The 19,598-nt window shown below is 40.7% G+C and overlaps 1 protein-coding gene across 1 annotated transcript in view; it reads right to left on the bottom strand.

The window, feature by feature from the left end:
* The window catches only part of LOC119653222 (trafficking kinesin-binding protein milt), a 183,560-nt gene extending 164,389 nt beyond the window's left edge, over positions 1 to 19,171 (bottom strand). Inside the window, exon 1 of the mRNA XM_038057802.1 lies at positions 18,748 to 19,171. The gene's annotated coding sequence lies outside the window, so the exon portion shown is untranslated. The remainder of the gene's footprint in view (positions 1 to 18,747) is intronic.
* Between the last annotated feature and the right edge of the window lie 427 nt (positions 19,172 to 19,598).

Below are 19,598 nucleotides of genomic sequence, written 5' to 3'. Positions count from 1 at the left end.
AGTCTCGCGATTACAACATCCAAGATGGAGTTCCCCAAGCAGTGCCCTTGAGCTGGCACTCTACTTCATCTACACTTCCGAGTTGATCAACTGACCCGAAACTGACAAATTCAGCATCAGCAGGCTATACGGCAATTTCAAATACCCACTCCGATCCTCAACTTACGTAAAAAATTCTACAGATCCTCTTAGGACATTTGGGAGAGTGGCTTATAAAATGGAGAATTCGCGTGACCGAAACGAGGTGCTGTCACGTCAGTTCCATAAAAACAAGGTGAAGTACCTAAGTGTGCACCTGGATAAAAGATTAACGTGAAGGAAACATATTGAGACAAAAGCACTGCAATTAAAGTTGAAAATAACTAGAGTACAAATGACTACTCTACAAAGCCGTCATAATGCCAATCTGGGCTCATGAATTCAGCTCTGGAGTTCCGCGTGCACATACAATAACGAGAGGGAGCCCAGGATACTATGAATAATCACCGGTGCACTTGGGTATGAAAAAATGTAAACATATACAGATACCTATTATAAAAAGTGCCACAGTAAGAGAGAAGATCTCTGCACGTGCAACTAAAGTGGGGAAGGTCCCCATATACTTAAAAGACCGGCGCAAAATTTTTTTTCACCGAATATAGTCATGTAGGATATCAAATGAACTCTTCGAATCAGATATTAGTTTTGACTTTGATTGTAAAGGGGAGCAGTGGGGGGGTTGAAAATGGACAATTACTTCAAGGACCCATTCTCACAAACTACCAAACCGAAAAATCCGAAAAAAAATATAGTGGTCCGACCAAACGGTACCTAGGCCTCAAAATACTCTTCGTTACGATTCTGTTCAAATAAAGTTAATAATAGTATATTTTTATATTTTGAAAATTTACTGCGGATCACCCTTAAGTTCACCCTAGATCCGTAAAGGTAGGCTTTGATAGGAAGCGTCATACTGGAAAGTTTGGTGGAAATCGAACTATTATTAGTAAAGTTATAGTATGCCAAAGTTGTTCCCGTCAAATAACTAAAATGTGCTAAAAGATAAAATGTCAGTACGAAGTCGAATTGAATATCGGGTATATTCAACATATTTACACTACAAGCTATATATAAGTGGAACCATTCATAAGGAATCGACAAAACCTTACATACCTGAAACGCCGAGCTTCTGGTTTCCGACTTGTTTATTAGTTTGCATCGAAATATGAGTTTGAAAATATTACAAAAACTTTAACTCGAACAAAAAAAATTAGCGGAAAAAGAAAATTATCAGGTTCCACTTCGCAATAGCAATTTTCTTTTCTAAGATATCGCACTCGTAAGAAATACTAGACATAATAGCTGTAAAATTTCATCAAAAATAGTGCTGATTTAATGAAACTGTAACGTTTTAAATCCATACATATGTGTTTATATAATTCTCTTAAAAAACGCCCGGAAACCGAGAAAGAGAAAAAACAATCGTCTGGTAAGTGTTACGCTTTCGGAGAACATTTCGCCGACGCAGACGTTCAACGTTTATCGCATTCAAAAATATACTCGGTTTCAAACACAACCGCCGATTGTTCATTTGCATCTGACTTAATGATAACAAAGTATATGTACACAAAGCACGTGCATACATATGTATTGTTAATGTATAATATTTCATATATACAAAATGCGCCAAGCCTATTTTCATGCGCCTGACTCAGAAATAAAATCACCAAAAGTATCTTCGCTGATAATATTATATTAAATTAAGATAAGCGAATGGTCCTTCAATTTAGCAATAGCAAGAGTGATGAGCTTCCTAACACCTGATGTGTGTCTATGATATAATTGTTGGTTTTCCATTAGATGAATGTAGATAGTTCAGGAGATATCATAAACAAATAATTAAAATAACATCTAAATTGCTACCATATTCGACAATTTGTTGCTAAAAAATTACTTAGAATATATTATATCAACAATAAAATAGGAGTAAGACAATACCTTTTTAAGTTTTGTGACAACAATTTTATTAAAATTGGCTTACTGTGATTCTTATAATTAATCTGAATGAGAAAGGAAAAACGATTTTTTCAAATCTGAAGATACCTATATTATTGGACCTTTTGATGTTTGTTTTAGGAAATTCCGGGCCGTAGAAATGATCCAATTATTTTCTACAATTATGGAAAACCAGGACTGTGACTGAATTTCTTTATTTATTAAACGGGCAATAAACAGAATAAACTCCAGTTACTTATTGCCCTCAGGAAGAGAAGAAAGTAATAATCTTAACCTATGCTTAGAACTACTTAAAGAAGTTTAAATGACCAAGCTGTTACGCGTTGTAACAACCAAAATCTTAAAAATGTGCATAAATCCAGATAGGCTGTATGCTATTGTAGGAAGCGCCTTTCCTTCTTCCCTTCAGAAAGCGGAGGAGGGAATTTTTGCTTAAAGAAGAGAGAACGGGTGAATTTACGTTGTACATTTTCAAGGGCAAGACAATCACAATTATGGAAATGTGACCAGATCACGGAGCAGTAGGCAAGGATACTCTTCACGAAGGAAGAGAGCTAAGGAGAGTTGAATGAAGTCAAAATCAGAGGAGGAGCGAAATATAAAGCCTGTCAATTTTGTTGCTCGATTGGTGACTTCCGAGTCAATGGGTACCGAAGCGGAGCTTCTCATTGAAAGTAACTCTAAGATCTTGAATCGAGCACAGTAGATCTACTATAGGCAGTATCCTTACAAAAATGACCCCACTTGCAAATGTGCTTGCAGAAGCTTATCTGTACACATCAGATATGCTAAACAAGGAAAAGGCATAATCTTCGTCAAATCGTATTGGTAAGAGAGAGATCGGTGAGCTTTTGCTATTCTGGTACTACGGCGTGCTCACCCATATAGCAAAAAGTTGTTTCACGTATTCACTTATACATAAGCAAAAACTTGCCAATCTCACCAATACATTGGCAAGTCCGGGCGGTATGTCAAACACAGCTGATCGGGTTTTCGGTACATCTCGCTCATGCTCAAGGGCAAAACAATTTGAAATCGTGTGTACTCGCACTGATTTCCCCCCTTGAGGGGCAAGGGGGAGTGAGGTAGCTGTCTAGTATCTAACTGTGGAATCGAGTTTTGGTATGATAAAGAATGTATGTTAAGAGAGTAGGAGGAAGTGGATGCGGATTTAAGCGAGTAGCACGTAGAGTCACATTTTCTGCCGTTTATCGCTAAACCACTAGCAGAGCACCAACGAACCAAAATGTCTAGGTTAGATTGAAGAGGAACACAGTCCGTATGCGACGATATAGCGAAAAACAGCTTAAGGTCATCGGCATAGGGCATGCAGGAACAAGTAAGGAGGTGGAAGGGTCGCTGGTAAAAAATTGAGGGTAATACTAGTTTTTTCTAGTCTCTTTGATTTGAAAAACAGTTGTAGTGCCACAGTCTGCCCTGATTTTTATGGTTTAATTATAATAAATAATGATAACAATTGTTACAACTTCACAATAACGTTAGTTCTTGTATAAAAAATCCTTATTAAAATCGATTCAATTACTGTTTGCCTGTCATCCGATTTACTCGAGGCTATAGGTTTCGCTGGCCAAAAACTTCGCACTTCCTAGTCGTGACAGTATCCCGATTGAGTCAGCATTACCGTAACGTAGCGGTATAAAATTAAATTGGCAAAAACTGCAGCAACTTTATCAAGGTCTATCTGCTCTTAACGATTCAGCAAGTCAAAATGAATTTCAAGCGAGAGCCCAAACAAATTGAGCAGGACATCGTGCTTCTCCAAAACAATCCACATATTTATTCTCGTCATAATGTTAATCAAAGGAAATCGATCGTTTTAACTTCTGGTCTAAATCAACATTTGGATCTATGGAATCGCAATAAACTTGTGCAAATTTACACCAGTTCCCTCAATACATTGCCGGGTCACTTACAGAATTAGCATTTTTACGCGCGCACTGCTCGTTTTGCTGTTTGTCGATTTCTCACATGTCAAAAAGCATATATATACATTTGGGAAGGGAACTAGTTAGCAGAGTGTAATTTTTAATTGCAATTTACATTGGTTTTAAGCAATAACATGTTACTTGATACGGTCAATGAAGTTAAATAAAATTAATCTTTCGTTCTTACTTTTCTTGCTTTTCTTTCTCACCCAAATGTATGGCCAAAAAGCGACTTTGGTTAAGCATCAGAGTAAACCCGGTGCTAGTATTTTTCCAAACGCGTTTCTCGAAAAAATATAATAGCAGTAGAGACAGATATACGTACATAATAATAAGTCGGGGAACTGGAAGCTGGACGGTTCACGTATGAAAGGTTTTGTGCATTTCCTTTATAAAGACACTAGATGACCCGGCAAATGTAGTTTTGCCATATAAATTATTTCTAGGTAATTTCTAGTGTAGACAAAAATAACTAACTTATTGGAAGTGTGTAAGGATGTGGTATATGCGTGAAATAGGCATGTTACGCTGTGAACGATGAGGGAATATAAAAATAACAAACGCCAAACATTATTATTTTTAAGTTATTATAATTTGTATTCCTCAAAATTATATATCATTAATTAATTACGACAGTAACACTAACAAACAATATCAATCTTTTAATGCTATAGCGTGAACAATATTTTTTGTTAGCCCATCTTTAGCTAACAGAAACAAACTGGGTGGTTTACTCACTCGAGAGCATGCCACGTATAACTGTCCGTGTGAAAACATGGTGTGCTTAAATCTAAGCCACAAACAAACATCGTTTGGCCTTGGGATTTGTTGATAGTCATTGCAAATGACAATCTAATCGGAAACTGAATACGTTTTAATTGAATTGGCACATCTGTAGGTATAATAGGAATCCGTGGTATTAATATATTTTCACCTCGGAACTTGCCAATTTTTGAATGACTAATCGCGTACCGTTGCACAGCCGTGGCGGGTTCAAACTACGAAGCAAGATAATCGGAGATCCAACTTTCAATTGTAAATTATGCGGTGGCATGCCTGGCAAAAAAAGCCTTTGACTCAATGTGGGAAAACGGCCTCATTTATAAATTATGTGAAAATCAGTTCCCTACCCCGATCATAGGACTTGCTATCGTCTAGACGATCTGCGTAATCCTGTATAACATTTTCACGGCTGAAATCGGCACTGATCTGTTTCATTTTGCCGATGACACATTAGTTTATTCCTCACACCTTCGAACAACGGATATACTCACAATGCACTAGATAGTCTTACAATTGGAAAACCAAAAAATGCGCCGGAAAGCCGAAGTATCTCGGCGAACCAAGTCAGATTACTCAGAGAATTCGCTCTCAATCTCATGGGAAGGTTTTTCGAGAGAACGGAAAACTATACAAATCTAACGTTAGAAGACTGCATCAGCAGGGTAAAATAACCCTGTTGGCCAGGTTCGGTCCTGCAAAATAGTGAATTCCATCTTTAAATCCTAAATTTTCTCCCTCTTTGGCACTCCTTTCCTGGTGGAAGTACATAGAGGACAAGCACAAGAAATGTAATGTGTTAATTGTAAAAAATAGTTTTTAAATAATCATGTTAGGTTAAGTTAGCCTAAGTAAGTAGTTTTAAACTTCCTTACGCCTTTAATACGGGCGCAGTTTTTTCGAAGTAAATGAGTTTCTTTAAGAAAAAACGTTAAGATCGATGTAATAAAGACACAAAAATAAAGCATATTACAAAGAAGGTCATCATCGTCATCATCAACGGCGCAACAACCGGTATCCGGTCTAGGCCTGCCTTAATAAGGAACTCCAGACATCCCGGTTTTGCGCCGAGAAGGTCAGGTTGTCCTTAAATTAAAGGACTTTTGACTTGCGTAGCGCGAACTATCTGGACTGGCAGAAAAAATTAGCAATGTGACATCACACGATATATTCCTATCGATATCATTTCTTACATTCAATTGACTGAATTCCAAGATATGAGCCACTTTTCATAGCAACACACGCTGCAAAATGAAATCGATTTACAAAACATGTGAAATTACCCTTCCAAAAATGGATAAATATTCGATGGACTATATTTGTAAATACAATTTTCGTTTGACAACGAAAGCGATTAAACACGAAGCAAGGATCCATAACCATGGATCAAAATGTCTATGCAGCTATTTTGAAGGAAGTTATCCTCCTCCTCCTCTAAAACATAAGGGTAGAAGGTAGAAGGCTTGACCTCCATCCAATAGGGAATCTTTAGACGGACGTCAAAAAAGATGTTTGGAGTCAAAAACCAAAAAATAATATGTGAACTGTAGTAGAACGTTCCTAAAAGACGATCCCTGTTGAAAGGCATCAAAAGCTTGTGATCCTGTTGAAACATCTTTGCGAAGCAGTTACTAAGGTGCCCACTGAACACAAAAGCAAATATTGAATCTTCCTTTGTTAATGTTTTATACCCAAATATTTTTTCGTGTTTGTTTATTGTTGAACGAGATAGCAGTTCAACTATTATTTTTACCGCTCCCTTCTGGACCTTATGTAATGAATTTTTCTGTTCAAATTTTTCGAATCCGATGATGGGTTACTTTTGGTGGCTACCGCAAGGCGCGCTTTCTTGATCTAGGAGCGGGTTTCTGACAGATTTCTAACTGCAAGATTCCGGTCCAAGTTAAGAAGCATAACAATTGTACGTTGTGATCGTAATGGGTGATCTGAATGCCAAACTGGGCTAACATCTTGTTCAGACATGTGATGGGGTAGATGGTTTTGGCTAATGTAACAATAATGGTGGAAGGTTTTGTGGATATCTGTAACTTCCACCGCTTCGTCATTGATGACACATTGTTCGTTAGTTTGCTGGTGTCCGCGGTGGAAACCGCTAATCGGTTCGACGTCTAGGCACCGCGATGACCAGGAGTGTGACTCCGAATGTCGTAGCTGTTTTGTCACAAATTGTGCCGATCACTTCAGCAGGTTCGCATAGGTAGCCGACGCAGTGGACTGAGGATATGAATCTCTTTATTATCCACTCCTACTATGAAAAAATTGCGGGGCACGTATAAAAGCTAACCCCTTGTTGTACCAGACAGCGGCCATCATCAGGGAACGTGTTCAACTTGATCTCATCCTGGAAACTGGTGACCAAGAGTCGATGGGGGCAGAGGCGGCGGCATCAATAACACACCTGCCATATGCAGCCGGTTGCGACGGTATGGGGAAAGTCATTCCAGACGTGCCCGGAATGCAACATACGCGTGGAACCAGCGAAGCTTTTTCAGATCACTCAATGAATCCCAACAGAGGCTCCAGGCAGTGCTGTTTTCGGTACCGGGCATAGCAAATCATTATTTAAATCAAATCTGATTTTTTTCATAAAAGTTCTTAGATTATTTAACATTATAATAATTTAATCAGTCACATAAAATAAAAATACTTATTTAAATGCACAATTTTCATTAATTGATGGAGGCTACAAATGAATAAGAAAATCAATCAACACGAACTATTTACTAAAATACTTAGATAGGAAGACAAATTATGCCGCTTGATTACTATCCAGCCTGCTCTGAAGATTGGATTGGAACAATAAAATGCAAACAAACCAAATAGAAAATTGTTTTATATTTTTAATTATTTCCTCCGCAAACATTATTTGAATGGACCAGCTTAAATTTAATTATTGAAAGCAGTAGTTCAAACGCAGCAGCATTAGCTATCGCAATTGGCTTGTAGATTATTAATAATAGTAAATCTTAGGCTGATCTCTTCATCATCATGTTTATGTTAGTTTGGCATATGTATCTTGCATTTTTTCGCTATTCGGACTCATATTGTCTACTCTTACTAATGTTCCACCGGCCACCACCACCAGTGCTCCTTTCTTTTAAGTAGGTAGGATCGTCCAAGCCTAAATGCTTGGCGGTTGGTGACAGTATTAGGTTAAATTCGGCATCTGCCGATATAACTCGGAAGATCATATACATAATTTTATTCCATTCATGCGAGTTATCGTGGGTGTTGGTTTAAGTGGGGGCTCACCATGCATGTGAATGAAGGGTGCAACATTTGTTTCACAGAATGTGGCCATGTGGGGTGTCAAATGAAAGGGTTCGGTTAGCACTTTTCAAAACTGGTCCCCCATGATATCGGGGGAAACGTGAGGAAGTGAGGGCTCAAAATATGACCCTCAAAAAATGTAACAGGTCTCGTTCTCAGAACTTATCCAATCGAAAAATCTGAACAAAATCACAGTGGTGTATCTAAACGAAATCTAGACCTCAAAACCTCCCGTCCGAAATCTGAACAAATAAAGCTAATAATAGTTATTAGCATATTTTAGAAATTTAACCGGAGATCCCCCTTAAGTTCATGCTAGAAGTACGAAATTTGGTATAAGCATGCAATATGAAAATTGTTATTCCAAACAATAATTGATAGTTTGCCCACCCAGGCACGAAGGCGCGGAAGTTAGATATTTTAGACTTTTTCAGCCCCTCGAATCAAAATATGCGAAATTTATTCCCATTCCCCGTATTACGTTTTCAGATTTTTTCAGCATTGTTGGACGATTTTTGGGTGCGCCACCTTTTAATGATGAAATGATCAATAGCAATAGTTTCAGAGTTGCCATAATTACCATCAAATTCACTCAGTTAGTTTTCGGTCTTTTCGGTGCCAAGTTGTTCTAATTTGTCAGCCTCTTGATGAACTTAAGCTGATATACTGTAGGACGCGAAATTCAACCCGACTATCAGCTAAATGTAAACGTCCCAATAAAGTCAGAGGAGATCACTGTCGATCATTTTCCCGGTAAACATACAAAATACCGCGGTATTGACAAGGCAGGCATACATAGGTAGAGTCACTTAGAGCGAAGGCCGGGTAAGCCAACCAAACAAATATAAGAACCACCCATTGGAATAGAGTTAACCTAGTTAAAGGATGCTAATAATAATAATAATATGAATGATAAATTTAACTTTGATCTAGTGAAGAGCTTCAAAGATATTTCGATATTTGTAAACGTTCCAGGAGGTACAAACATTGTATGTATATATCCATCCAAAATGGAGCCTTACTCGCCTTAATTGGACTCTATTAATCGAAAATAATTTTAAATTTAGCTCTTCAGGCGTTTGTAGTTTCAATTCAAATCAGTTAAGCTGACGAACGAAGAGAATAGCTAGAGGTCAGCAAGGAGATCTAGCAAAGGTAAACTGTGACGTGACATTCACTCAAAAATCATTATGAATTCATTACTAAACCATTGCAGAGAAATACCAAATTGCACTGAACGCAGTGATGTCATGGGGCTTCGGAAGCGTGAATTGGATGAAGAAGTACGATCCCCCTCCCCGTTAAGAGAAATACAGAAAGTGCTAATTAGCGATATCTACACACACAGGGCCAGCAAATTCCACCTATGTAATTGCGCGATAACTGCCTACAACCAAGCAGCTAGTTCATTGGTAGCCACATTGCTTTTCCCATGCTCTGTGATAAGAAATTCATTACAAGTGTGACAGAAACGGAGCGATAGTTTATAAATAAATTATTACACAATGTTATCGCAGTGCTGGTAATGAAAAATGACATTTGCAATTAATAATCTGGGACTGAGTTCAAGTTAAAGGCATCAAAGTCTCGTGGATAGAAAATAAAAGCCGAAAATATGTATTCCTATCGTTAATCTTAATCAGTTACAGGCGAGACTAGAAACCTGAAGCTATTCAGATTAAATTTTCATTATCAAATCACAATTGATCAATAGCTGTTTTCATTTATTTGCTATAATTGATCTAAGGACGTTGAAATTGGGGAGGTTAAAGAAGAGCCTTATGAAAAGACACAGCCCGGAAAGTGAGGTATTATTTTACTGCCGAACATCCTAAACTTCGTATTTTGTTAGATTCACACATAATACAAATAAATAATCATACCGAACAGAAAGAACATTTATTACAGAACTACAACGGTAGTAAGGTAATTTGAACGATTTAAGCTGAACATTCTGGGCCTAAGCGGCATTCTGGAGCGGTAATTTGTTTTTGAACTCTGGAAAGCCAAGTGATGGCAGACACGAATCCGGTGTTGGCTTGTTTTTCACGACTACCGTAAGGCGCGGTCTCTCCACCTGGGAGCCAGTTTTTGACAGACTTCGATCTATTCCGTATCTTCTATCTTTCTACCCAGGAGGGACATTCCGAAGAAATTAACAGCTATTATTAGAGCGACATATGATTGCGCAAAATATCACGTGCTGCACCAACTTAAAATCTCGGATGATTTTGAGGTCCAAAGCGGAGTCCGCCAGGATTGCATCCTGTCACCGATATTATTTCTTCTTGTTATCGGTTACATTCTTCATTCTGCCTTGTCCGGAAGACGCGGAGGACTTTAATGGACGATGACATCTTCTCTCAAAAACCTCAATTACGGTGATGACATTTGTTTGCTCTCTTGTCAAGTCATAGACCTTGATTAAACAGCTCTGAATTTGGAAACAGAGGTAAGTAGAGTTGAACTGAAGACTAACACGAACAAAACCACGGCTTTCAGTCTGGTGGCCCTTCACACTCTCTCGATCTCCATTAATGGGCAAAGCATCGAAGGCGTCGATTTATTTGTATATTAGGAAGTGTGGTGTCCGTAGCACCTAACTGGATGGTGGACTGGACAGTGATCTTAACACCAAGATCAATTTGAGACTGTTCTGTGCAAGTGTTTTTTCTGTGTTGCTATATGGGATTAGGACATGGAAGGTGAACCCCACTGTTACTCAAAAGCTCCAAGCCTTCGTGAATGCCTGTTTTTTCCGTACCATTGTGGTACGCGAGCCTAATACTGTTACAAACGGAGAATTTGGTTGATGATAGGAAGACAGAAGTGGCAGTGGATAGTTCGCATATTAAGGAGGAATGACAATTACATTGCTAGCTATTATGCTATGAAGTGAAATCCACTCTTCGAAGGTGACGAGTGAGTCGCCCCAAACCCACTTGGAACAGAACAGTGGAGAAGGAGTACGGGCATCACACGTGTGGGGAACTGAAGTGTATTTCAAGCAACCGTGAACGATGGCGCGTAGATGTGGTTGACACGCTACCTACCCAATGGCAACCATTTATTACATCAGCACTATCAGCCGGCCATTCCATCATTGCAATGTCGCCGAAAATGAATGAAGTTTTGTAGTGTAGTTCAAAATGTGTACTACTGCATTGTCCTCTTGAAATGACCAGTCTAAACTCCATAGACCATCACCAAAATCTAAAAGCATATTCTCCAAGCCCCAATAGTAGTTAGAGTCCATTTTATGGTCTACAAAGTAAAATGGACACCATCTGCTATATTTAAATGCAGGTCATATAAAGGCATGGGTGGTGTCATTAATGATGATGTTTCTTTAAAGTTTTCAGCGTATCGTGTTTTAGGCTCCCCGCGAACCTCGCCAAAAAACTTTTTGAAACCATTCAAATTATGTTAGTCGTTAATAATAGGAAATAGACGATTCTATTCAATCGTTTTTCACTCACGAACAGAATGCAACTTACGCGAGGAAACAGCGGAGTTTTTTCAGATCAGTTAACGAATCCCAACAAAGCGTCCAGACAGTACAGTTTTGTGATGGAAGCGAAACAATATTAGGGTGGACTTTGGAGGTTACCCGCGCAGGATGCTGGGTGGATCACCGAATGGCATGAATTTTGCGGATGTTACCGAAGAGGAAGTTCGACGGGCCATAAACAGCTCAAAGAACTGGATCGGGTGCAGAATTTCTGGTGCAAGAAACTTACCAAGTTACAAAGCCGGTTGGCATATAGCATAAATCAAATCATTAGTTTGCCGGAGGAATTTTCGCCCTTCCTTGTCCCGAAAAAGACACGGTGCCGGACCCCGCAGAGCGACCAGTTACCTGCTTACCAACCCTCTACAAATTCATAACATTCATTATCAATAGAAGGGTCACGCACTTTGAAACCAACACATTCTGTCCGAGGAGCAAAAGAGCTGCCGAATTGCGTCAAGGGGCTGCAAACCCATTATCGACTCGGTATTTGTAAGACAAGCAACTAGAGACCAAAAAAACATTAGTTGCTATACCGATTATGCCAAGGCTTTCGACAGCGTTCCGAATACCTGGCTAATTGATATCTTACATCTGCATCGCATTGATCCGAAACTAATAAAATTTTTGACGACAGTCATGATAGGGTGGCATACCATCTTATCAGTGCGTACATCTGAGGGTGTTAATACCTCAGAGCTTATCTATATACGGAGGGGAATTTTCCAGGGGGATTCTTTGAGTACCCTTTGGTTTTGGATGGCACTGAATTCCCTTTCATTTTTACTGAATGATGCTAGAGGACATGGTTTTGCAATAAAATATGTCAGCCTAAGATTTATAAAAAATCTAAAAGCCAATTGCGATAAGTAGTACTACTGTCGTTGATAATTACTGCCTATTGGCTTTAATGATTATATTTGAGCTGTCCGATACAAATAAGTAATATTTGCAGGGGAAATAATAAAAAATATAAACCATTTCAGTGGTGAGAATCACAGTTAAGAAGCATAGATGAGCAGGGTCAACTAACGCCTATTTTGGGGTTGATTTTTGTGAAAAATTAAATCATTGATTGAAATGAAATGATTAAAATAATCAACCCTGATTGTGTGTGTATTGATTAGAAGCCCAAATGGTAGTGAATAGGTTATCTATCGAACGAACCAATTAAATGTTGCTTTCTATGGTTTCATCACCGCTCACCGATTCCGCCACTAATTCTGCTAAGCTACCAAGGATAATGAAAGTAACCGTGGTAATGCTAGAACTGTGGTGCAACTAATATAATCATGTCCAAAATGAAGACACTATCGAGGTATTGCGATAGCAATGGGGTCACTTCAACCAGTGAGAGGAGTGGCGATCCTGATCCCGCCCAAATTGCTGAATGTGTTACGCTGGGTTGGCCTAGAGAACTACATTGTACAGAGCCAAAATATTATAAACATATTTACACTAAGCGTGTAATAGATATTATTTGATTATACAGTTAATATGATTCTTAAAGCAAGTTAACTTCCTCCTCTGGCACAATACGTGTTGAATAAATAAGTGAAGGAACAAAAGTAAAATGGGTTACGAACAATATTGTCCTGGAAAAAAAATTTATGAAACTTGAAACTGAAAGTGTGCATGAAAAAGATATAAGACAGTTGTATTGATTTCAAAAAGCCAGAATGTCCTATATTAAGATTGAATTACGCAACATTCAACGCTATCAATGGGAACATCTTTCGTTGCACAAGGACTCAGAACTTTAAGGCGTCGTTGACAGAAAAAAAATGTTTATGCAACGTCAACAATTTCCATCACTAATGCTGTTGCGAATTAAGTGTAAATGGAACACGTTCGATTCTTAAACAAATTCCTTGCAAATGGAAGGAAACACTTCATCACAACATTTGAGAATCACCAGGAGCGTGGACGAATTTTGCAATTGAATGCTGATTCCAAACACAATGCTTTTCGGCAACTTGGAAGCGTCTTTCTTCCTTTTCTGTGTTGAACACGTGAAGGATTCCTGTTCTCAATTGATCAACAAATATCATCGAATGAACATGATTGAGCACTGTACATGACTGCAGCTTATTTTGTCGAGGAATTCGACACTTGTTTGGTGGTTTCGTCGAAATTTCAAAAGGAACATCAATTTGGCGCCTTTCACCGCCCAGCCCGAAGATTAAATTGGATCAGACCAAATGCAAGTACGCCCTGTGGGTTGGGGTTTAGAAATAGAAACAAGGTCTTCCCTGCTGGTCGTATGAGATGACTAAAAGGGATAGAAATTTGTGGGGAAATGTCAACAATGCCTCGGATAGGGACTAACCTCACGGCGACGATATTTGGCTATCGAAAACGGACTATCATTGGTTTTCGGAATGTGCACACGCTCCTCAGAATTCGCACTTTCTACTACTTGAGCGGGAATTCCAGCGATATAAACTGGACATCCTGGGCCAAAACGAAGTAAGATGGTGGGTCTCTGGAGAGCTCTTCTGTTCACACTAAATGCAATATGCATTTGTACTTTGGAAGACCAGGTGGTAGCAGACGTGAACCCGGGGTCGGGTTGTTTCTGATTGCTGCCGCAAGGTGCGCTCTCTTGCATTGGGAGTCGGTCTCTGACAGACTTCTAACTAGAAGATTCCGCTTCAGGTTAACGAGCATCACAATTGTGCAATGCTACGCACCAACGGAGACTTTAGATGGAGTGGAGAATGATGCTTTTCACGAGCAATTAAACGCGGTTCAAGGGAAGCTTCCTAAAGGTCTGGATCTGACAACACCTTGCTCGGACATGTGATGGGAAAGTACGGTCTTGGCGACCGGCGGGAGATTCGTGGATTTCTGCAACTTCAACCGCCATTGGTGGCACATTGCTCGAGCCCAGAGCATGCCATAAGGTCAGTTGGGTTTCAACTGACCGACCCCGTACATGCAATCAGATTGATCACTTTGCGATTAACAGAAAATTTAGGAATTGTCTTCTGGATGTGTGTAACAAGAGAGGCGCTGACATCGTCCCAGAAAGGGATCACCCCCATTTACCCATTTGTACGACCCACCTGTCGCTCGACAGTGGAAGAGCTATTTTGCTGATCTAACGAGTAACCCGCCTGAGAATATCGATGAACAATGGATCACCATCAAAAATGCTTTTTTCTCGGGTGCTACACAGGTCGTCGGCCACGTCTCGAAGGGGCGTCAGATCTGGCTAACTGTGGAGTCGTGAAAGTGGGTCAATGAACGGAAGGGGTTGAAGGCTCCACTGACTGCTGCGAGTGACGGTGAGCGTGATAAGCTCAAACTCCGATACCGAGCAAAATCCCGAGAAATTCAGCGTAGTGTCCGCCGTAACGAGAGGGAGTAAAGAGAGTAACGGAGTAAATCCGCTGGGCTTGTCTGTCTCCCCGTAGAGTTATTTATTGCTGCACCCGCAGTTACTGCAGATCGGCTTTTTCCATTCGTATGAAAATCTTGGGAATCCGAGCTGATGTAACAGCGTTGCAAGTTGTCCGCTGGACATGGGCCGGTTTTCTGGAGAAGAGCCAATACACCATATATTATAGCGGCCATCCAGTAAACCATGCGCTCGGAGTAGGTTTCTTAGTCAGCCAAAAAATGCAACCTGATGTTATCGGGTTTGAAAATATAAGCGAAAGGTTATGCACTCTGCGATTGCGAGGCAAATTTAGAAATATAAGCCTCATAAACATTCACGCAACTACAGAGTCGGAGAAGGATACCTTCTACGAAGCAGTTGAGCGGACCTTCGAAGCCTGTCCCAAGTATGATATCAAAATCAGAGATCACCTCTCGGTCTTGATGAATGTCAGAGCAAATAGGGGGGCCAATATAGACTCGGATCACTATCTCGTTGGCATAGTGCTTCAGGCTCGAATCACAACACCGCCTACAATCCCCTCTGATAATCAAGTCAGAGTGAATACTGAACATAACACCTATAAAAGGAAATTGATGCAGCAATAACCGACGCTAACAGATGTCTTGGAGATGAAGCATCAACAAATGATGATTTTCACAACCACCTGAAAGCGTTATCAATGATACGGCTGCAAACATACTTGACCTCGGCCGCAAGGGAAGTCAGAACGGCTGGTTCGACGATGAATCAAAGCTAGGAACGGAATGGAAGAATTATGCATACCGAGTAATGTTGCATTCTCAAAGAACGCGGGCACCCGCCGAGAATTACATAAAGCGGTTCATCAACTGATACTCAAGGTGTGGGACATCGAATCAAAGCCTAACGACTGGCAACGAGGCATTATCTGTCCCATACATGTCAGAACATCATTGGCTCATACCAAAGAGGTTTCACTCCAGACTAATCAGCAACAGATCAGATTTTTTCTCTGCAGAGAGCGATGGAAACACTGCTGAAATATGACCATCAGTTGGACCATCTTTTTGTCGACTTTAAAGCCGTCTATGACAGCATAGCCAGGGTAAAACTGTACACGACCATGACAGAATTCGGTATCCCGACGAAATTGATAAGACTAACTGAGCTGAGCCTGAACAATGTACGAGGCCAGATAAAAGCAGCAGGATCACTCTCGAGACTCTTCAACATCAACAACGGTCTAAGGCAAAGGGATGCCCTAATATGTGTCCTCTTCAACCTGGCCCTGATGAACGTCATTCGTGATGCAGATGTAAATGCGAGAGGCACCCTCTTCTTCAAATCCACCCAACTACTGACCTACGCTGGCGACATTGACATTATGGGAAGAACAACCTGAGCTAAACAGTCTACCTTCTTCCTACCGTGTGCTGCACATTAATGAAGGCAAGACGAAGTACATTGTGGTAACGTCAACGCCAAAACCGAAAGAACGAACAACATCGAATCGCACTGGTCAAACGAAAACAACGAAGACAGGAGACTACTACTTTGAGACCGTTGATAGTTTCTCCTATTTAGGGTCGAAAATCACAACCGATAATAGCTAATTCCATAGGGTCGAAGCTCTCAGTGTAAAAGACTGTGATCTTGCCAGTCCTCATGTATTCCTTGGGGACCTGGGTTCTTAGCAAGAAGAGTTGCGAAGTCTTGGCCTCGTTCGAGAGAAAAATTATCCAAAGAATTTTTGGCCTCTTACATGAGGGTGGACAATTCCGTAGCCTACATAACGACGAAATCTATGAGCGATATCACGACCGTCTGATAGTGGATAAAATCCAGATCAATAGGTTGCGGTGGGCGCGCGGAAAGTCTATAAGGGCAACAACTATGGTAGAAAAAGAATACGAAGCAACCCTGCCTGAGATGGAACGATGGCGTGGGCTAGGACACCAGATAGCTTTTAGGGATACCGAATTGGTAGCGCTGTGCAAACCCGGAGTTCCTTACTAAGGCACGCCTAGACCGGATACCGGTTGTTGCGACGTGGATGATGATCTTTCCGACAGTAAGTAGTATGAAAACGCCATTACCACTGGCTCATCTCCTTCTTCCATTCACTGGGGAATATATGATTCAAGACCAATATCACTTTGTCACTCTGAACCAGAAGTCAACTCCTAAATCTACTGCTGACCACGATTTTATTGATCTGATTTGCTGCTGGGTGCCAGTTAGTCGAAACCCACTTTATGGGAAGTTCTGTGAACAAATATAATAACATAGTCGAGTAGTAGCTTTAGGAAGCCACTGCTGAACTGCATGTAGTTGCTCATAGAGAGCCTCCTTCTTCTCTACATCCGATGTCTCTTCTGGTGCGTAGATAATCTTTCGTATTAGATAATTTAGACGTTTTGGCACCAAACATTACAATTTGGAAAGTTACATAACTCTTGAGCTGACAATATAATGAAAGAAGTCAACGTTCACGTAGAACTTGAAGACTTTTGTAAAGCGCGATATTAGCACTAACAGGCATGAAACGAAGGAATAAAATTGTGGAAAACCAGTCACCAGAAGGAATAAACATAGAAATAATACTTTGATGGACCCAAATTTGATTAGAGCCTCTGAGATTCTCTTCCATTCTACTATTTTCCCGGTTCCACATTTGCAAAGCCTCCGAGTGCTAACTAAATTACGACAAAATCAACAGAACCCGTGACCGCGTCCATCCGTTCTCTTAACAAATCTATTTATTCTCCTATTAACGAGGTTTCGCGCGGATGGTGCGTAAACGGTAGTCATCAAGTAATTAATGAAATCATAAAACGCGATGTAACTGACAGCAAACATCCACTATAAGAGGACACGCAGCCGCCCCTTCTGCAACTCTATCGTCGGCATGAATGGGCGAAAGCGGCGTTTGCTGCCGTGGTAGTTGCCCAAAGAACACCACCGTTGCCTGCGAGCGCGTAGAGTGTCCCCTAAAAATAGCAAAATTAGAATAATACAAGCGAGAAACTAAAATTGAGAATTGAAATTTGAAAAAAAAGCAAATTTGTTGATATCGGGGGTTGCAGTGGATGTTGGGGGGCGGCCGAGGTTTTATGTAATCAAGCGAGAGTGGCACCGAAACAATTTATTTTTTATCTATTGCGGTCAATAGTGCGTAAGCGCGCCAACGATAATTGGGAGCAATATTTATTTTTGTGGATTATGTGGGCAATTTGCGGTTCTAACTTCGACGGGAGTCATGAATGGAAGGCGAAGGAGGACTCGACAGACTCCGGAAGGGATTCATGTTGATCTGGGGCCCGTCGACGTGCCACCGATGCACCATTCGGAAAACTAAATCCGCATACAACACGTGCAATGCAGAAGAAGTTTTCTTACAGAAATTCCAGTCGTTGAACTCGGCGTAAACCGCTAGTTCTTATCTATGGCCGCGCACCAATCAAAGCGATGATATCATCCAGCGAGTGAGCCCCTCGAGTGGTGCCGCAGCCGCCCTGACCTCTTTCCGCGTGACATAAACAGCTCGCTGCAGCGGAAGGTAGAAACAGCGACATAGATAGTCGTAAATTCAAGGAGAAAACTCAACTGCAAACAAGGAGGTTGTCCAGGTCAGTGTTTTCCTCGAATCGCCGAGTTTGACAATCCACGCAAGACACCAAATGTTGCGAAAATGATTACAAAACAGGTCACCGCGACCTGGCCTGAAAATTCCGTTTTCCAACGGCTCTACGGCATTGAATCACTGCCAAGTCCATTACATGCTAGCGGGAATCACTGTTTACACCGTTTTCCGTGCAAACTCAGCCTAAACAATTGTTCATTGATTAAATATTTACCATTTAGGATCGCCTTGTTTTTGACGTTTCTGGAGAGTGCGGATACGCACAGCGCGCACCGCCGAGCACCAAATTCCCACACACTTCGCACCACTTTTCTCGCTTTTCGTTGCTTTTGCCACTTTTTTTTCCGCCGCGAGTCACAGCCAATTGAGAATCCGCGAAAGGACCAACGCACCACTGAATTCCAGCGAAAATGCAACACACGCACGCCACGGCCGTACAACACTTCACGCCTCGTAACTCCAGTCGCCAGGCACACGACAATTTTTGCTTTCTGTCTCTTTGGTTTTGGACAACTAAAATAGGAAATAGGAAATTTCGCACGAACGAAAACGGACGTCTCGTAGCACCGAAAATATACAAAATTTCTATATTTTTGACGACTCCGTGTGCCGCGCGAAGTGTCAGACGGCAGACAGAGGGTCAGCGCGAGCGAGAGAGCATACACGACGGAGAGCGAGTAAGCGAATTTCTTTAGGATAATTCCAAAGCTCGTGCCAAGAAAAAAGCTTATTTGCGTGAGTGGAGACGGTACCTGTCAAATGATCGCAATTTCGTGCAGATTTTTGACCGTTGATGGAAGTATTTGAAACAAGCGAAGTGACATGTGGACTTTGCGCCTATCCATCCTAGGCAAATCCCTTAGGCAAACACAAGGCACATTCCCAAAAGAACAAAATGCCCGATCTGGTCTAGTATTCTCATGTATTGGCTTCGAAATTTTCACTGTAAGTCGAAGTGCTTCGCAAATGGCATTCCATCGTTTTTTTCCCATAAAACAATTGACTATAAATTGTTTACAAGACACGACAAAACTTCTTTTGTTTGCAAGATCCGCCTATTATTAC

Source organism: Hermetia illucens, chromosome 3 (genome assembly GCF_905115235.1).
Source record: "Hermetia illucens chromosome 3, iHerIll2.2.curated.20191125, whole genome shotgun sequence".
Lineage (NCBI taxonomy): Eukaryota > Metazoa > Arthropoda > Insecta > Diptera > Stratiomyidae > Hermetia > Hermetia illucens.
This window is presented reverse-complemented; position numbering and strand designations above follow the sequence as displayed.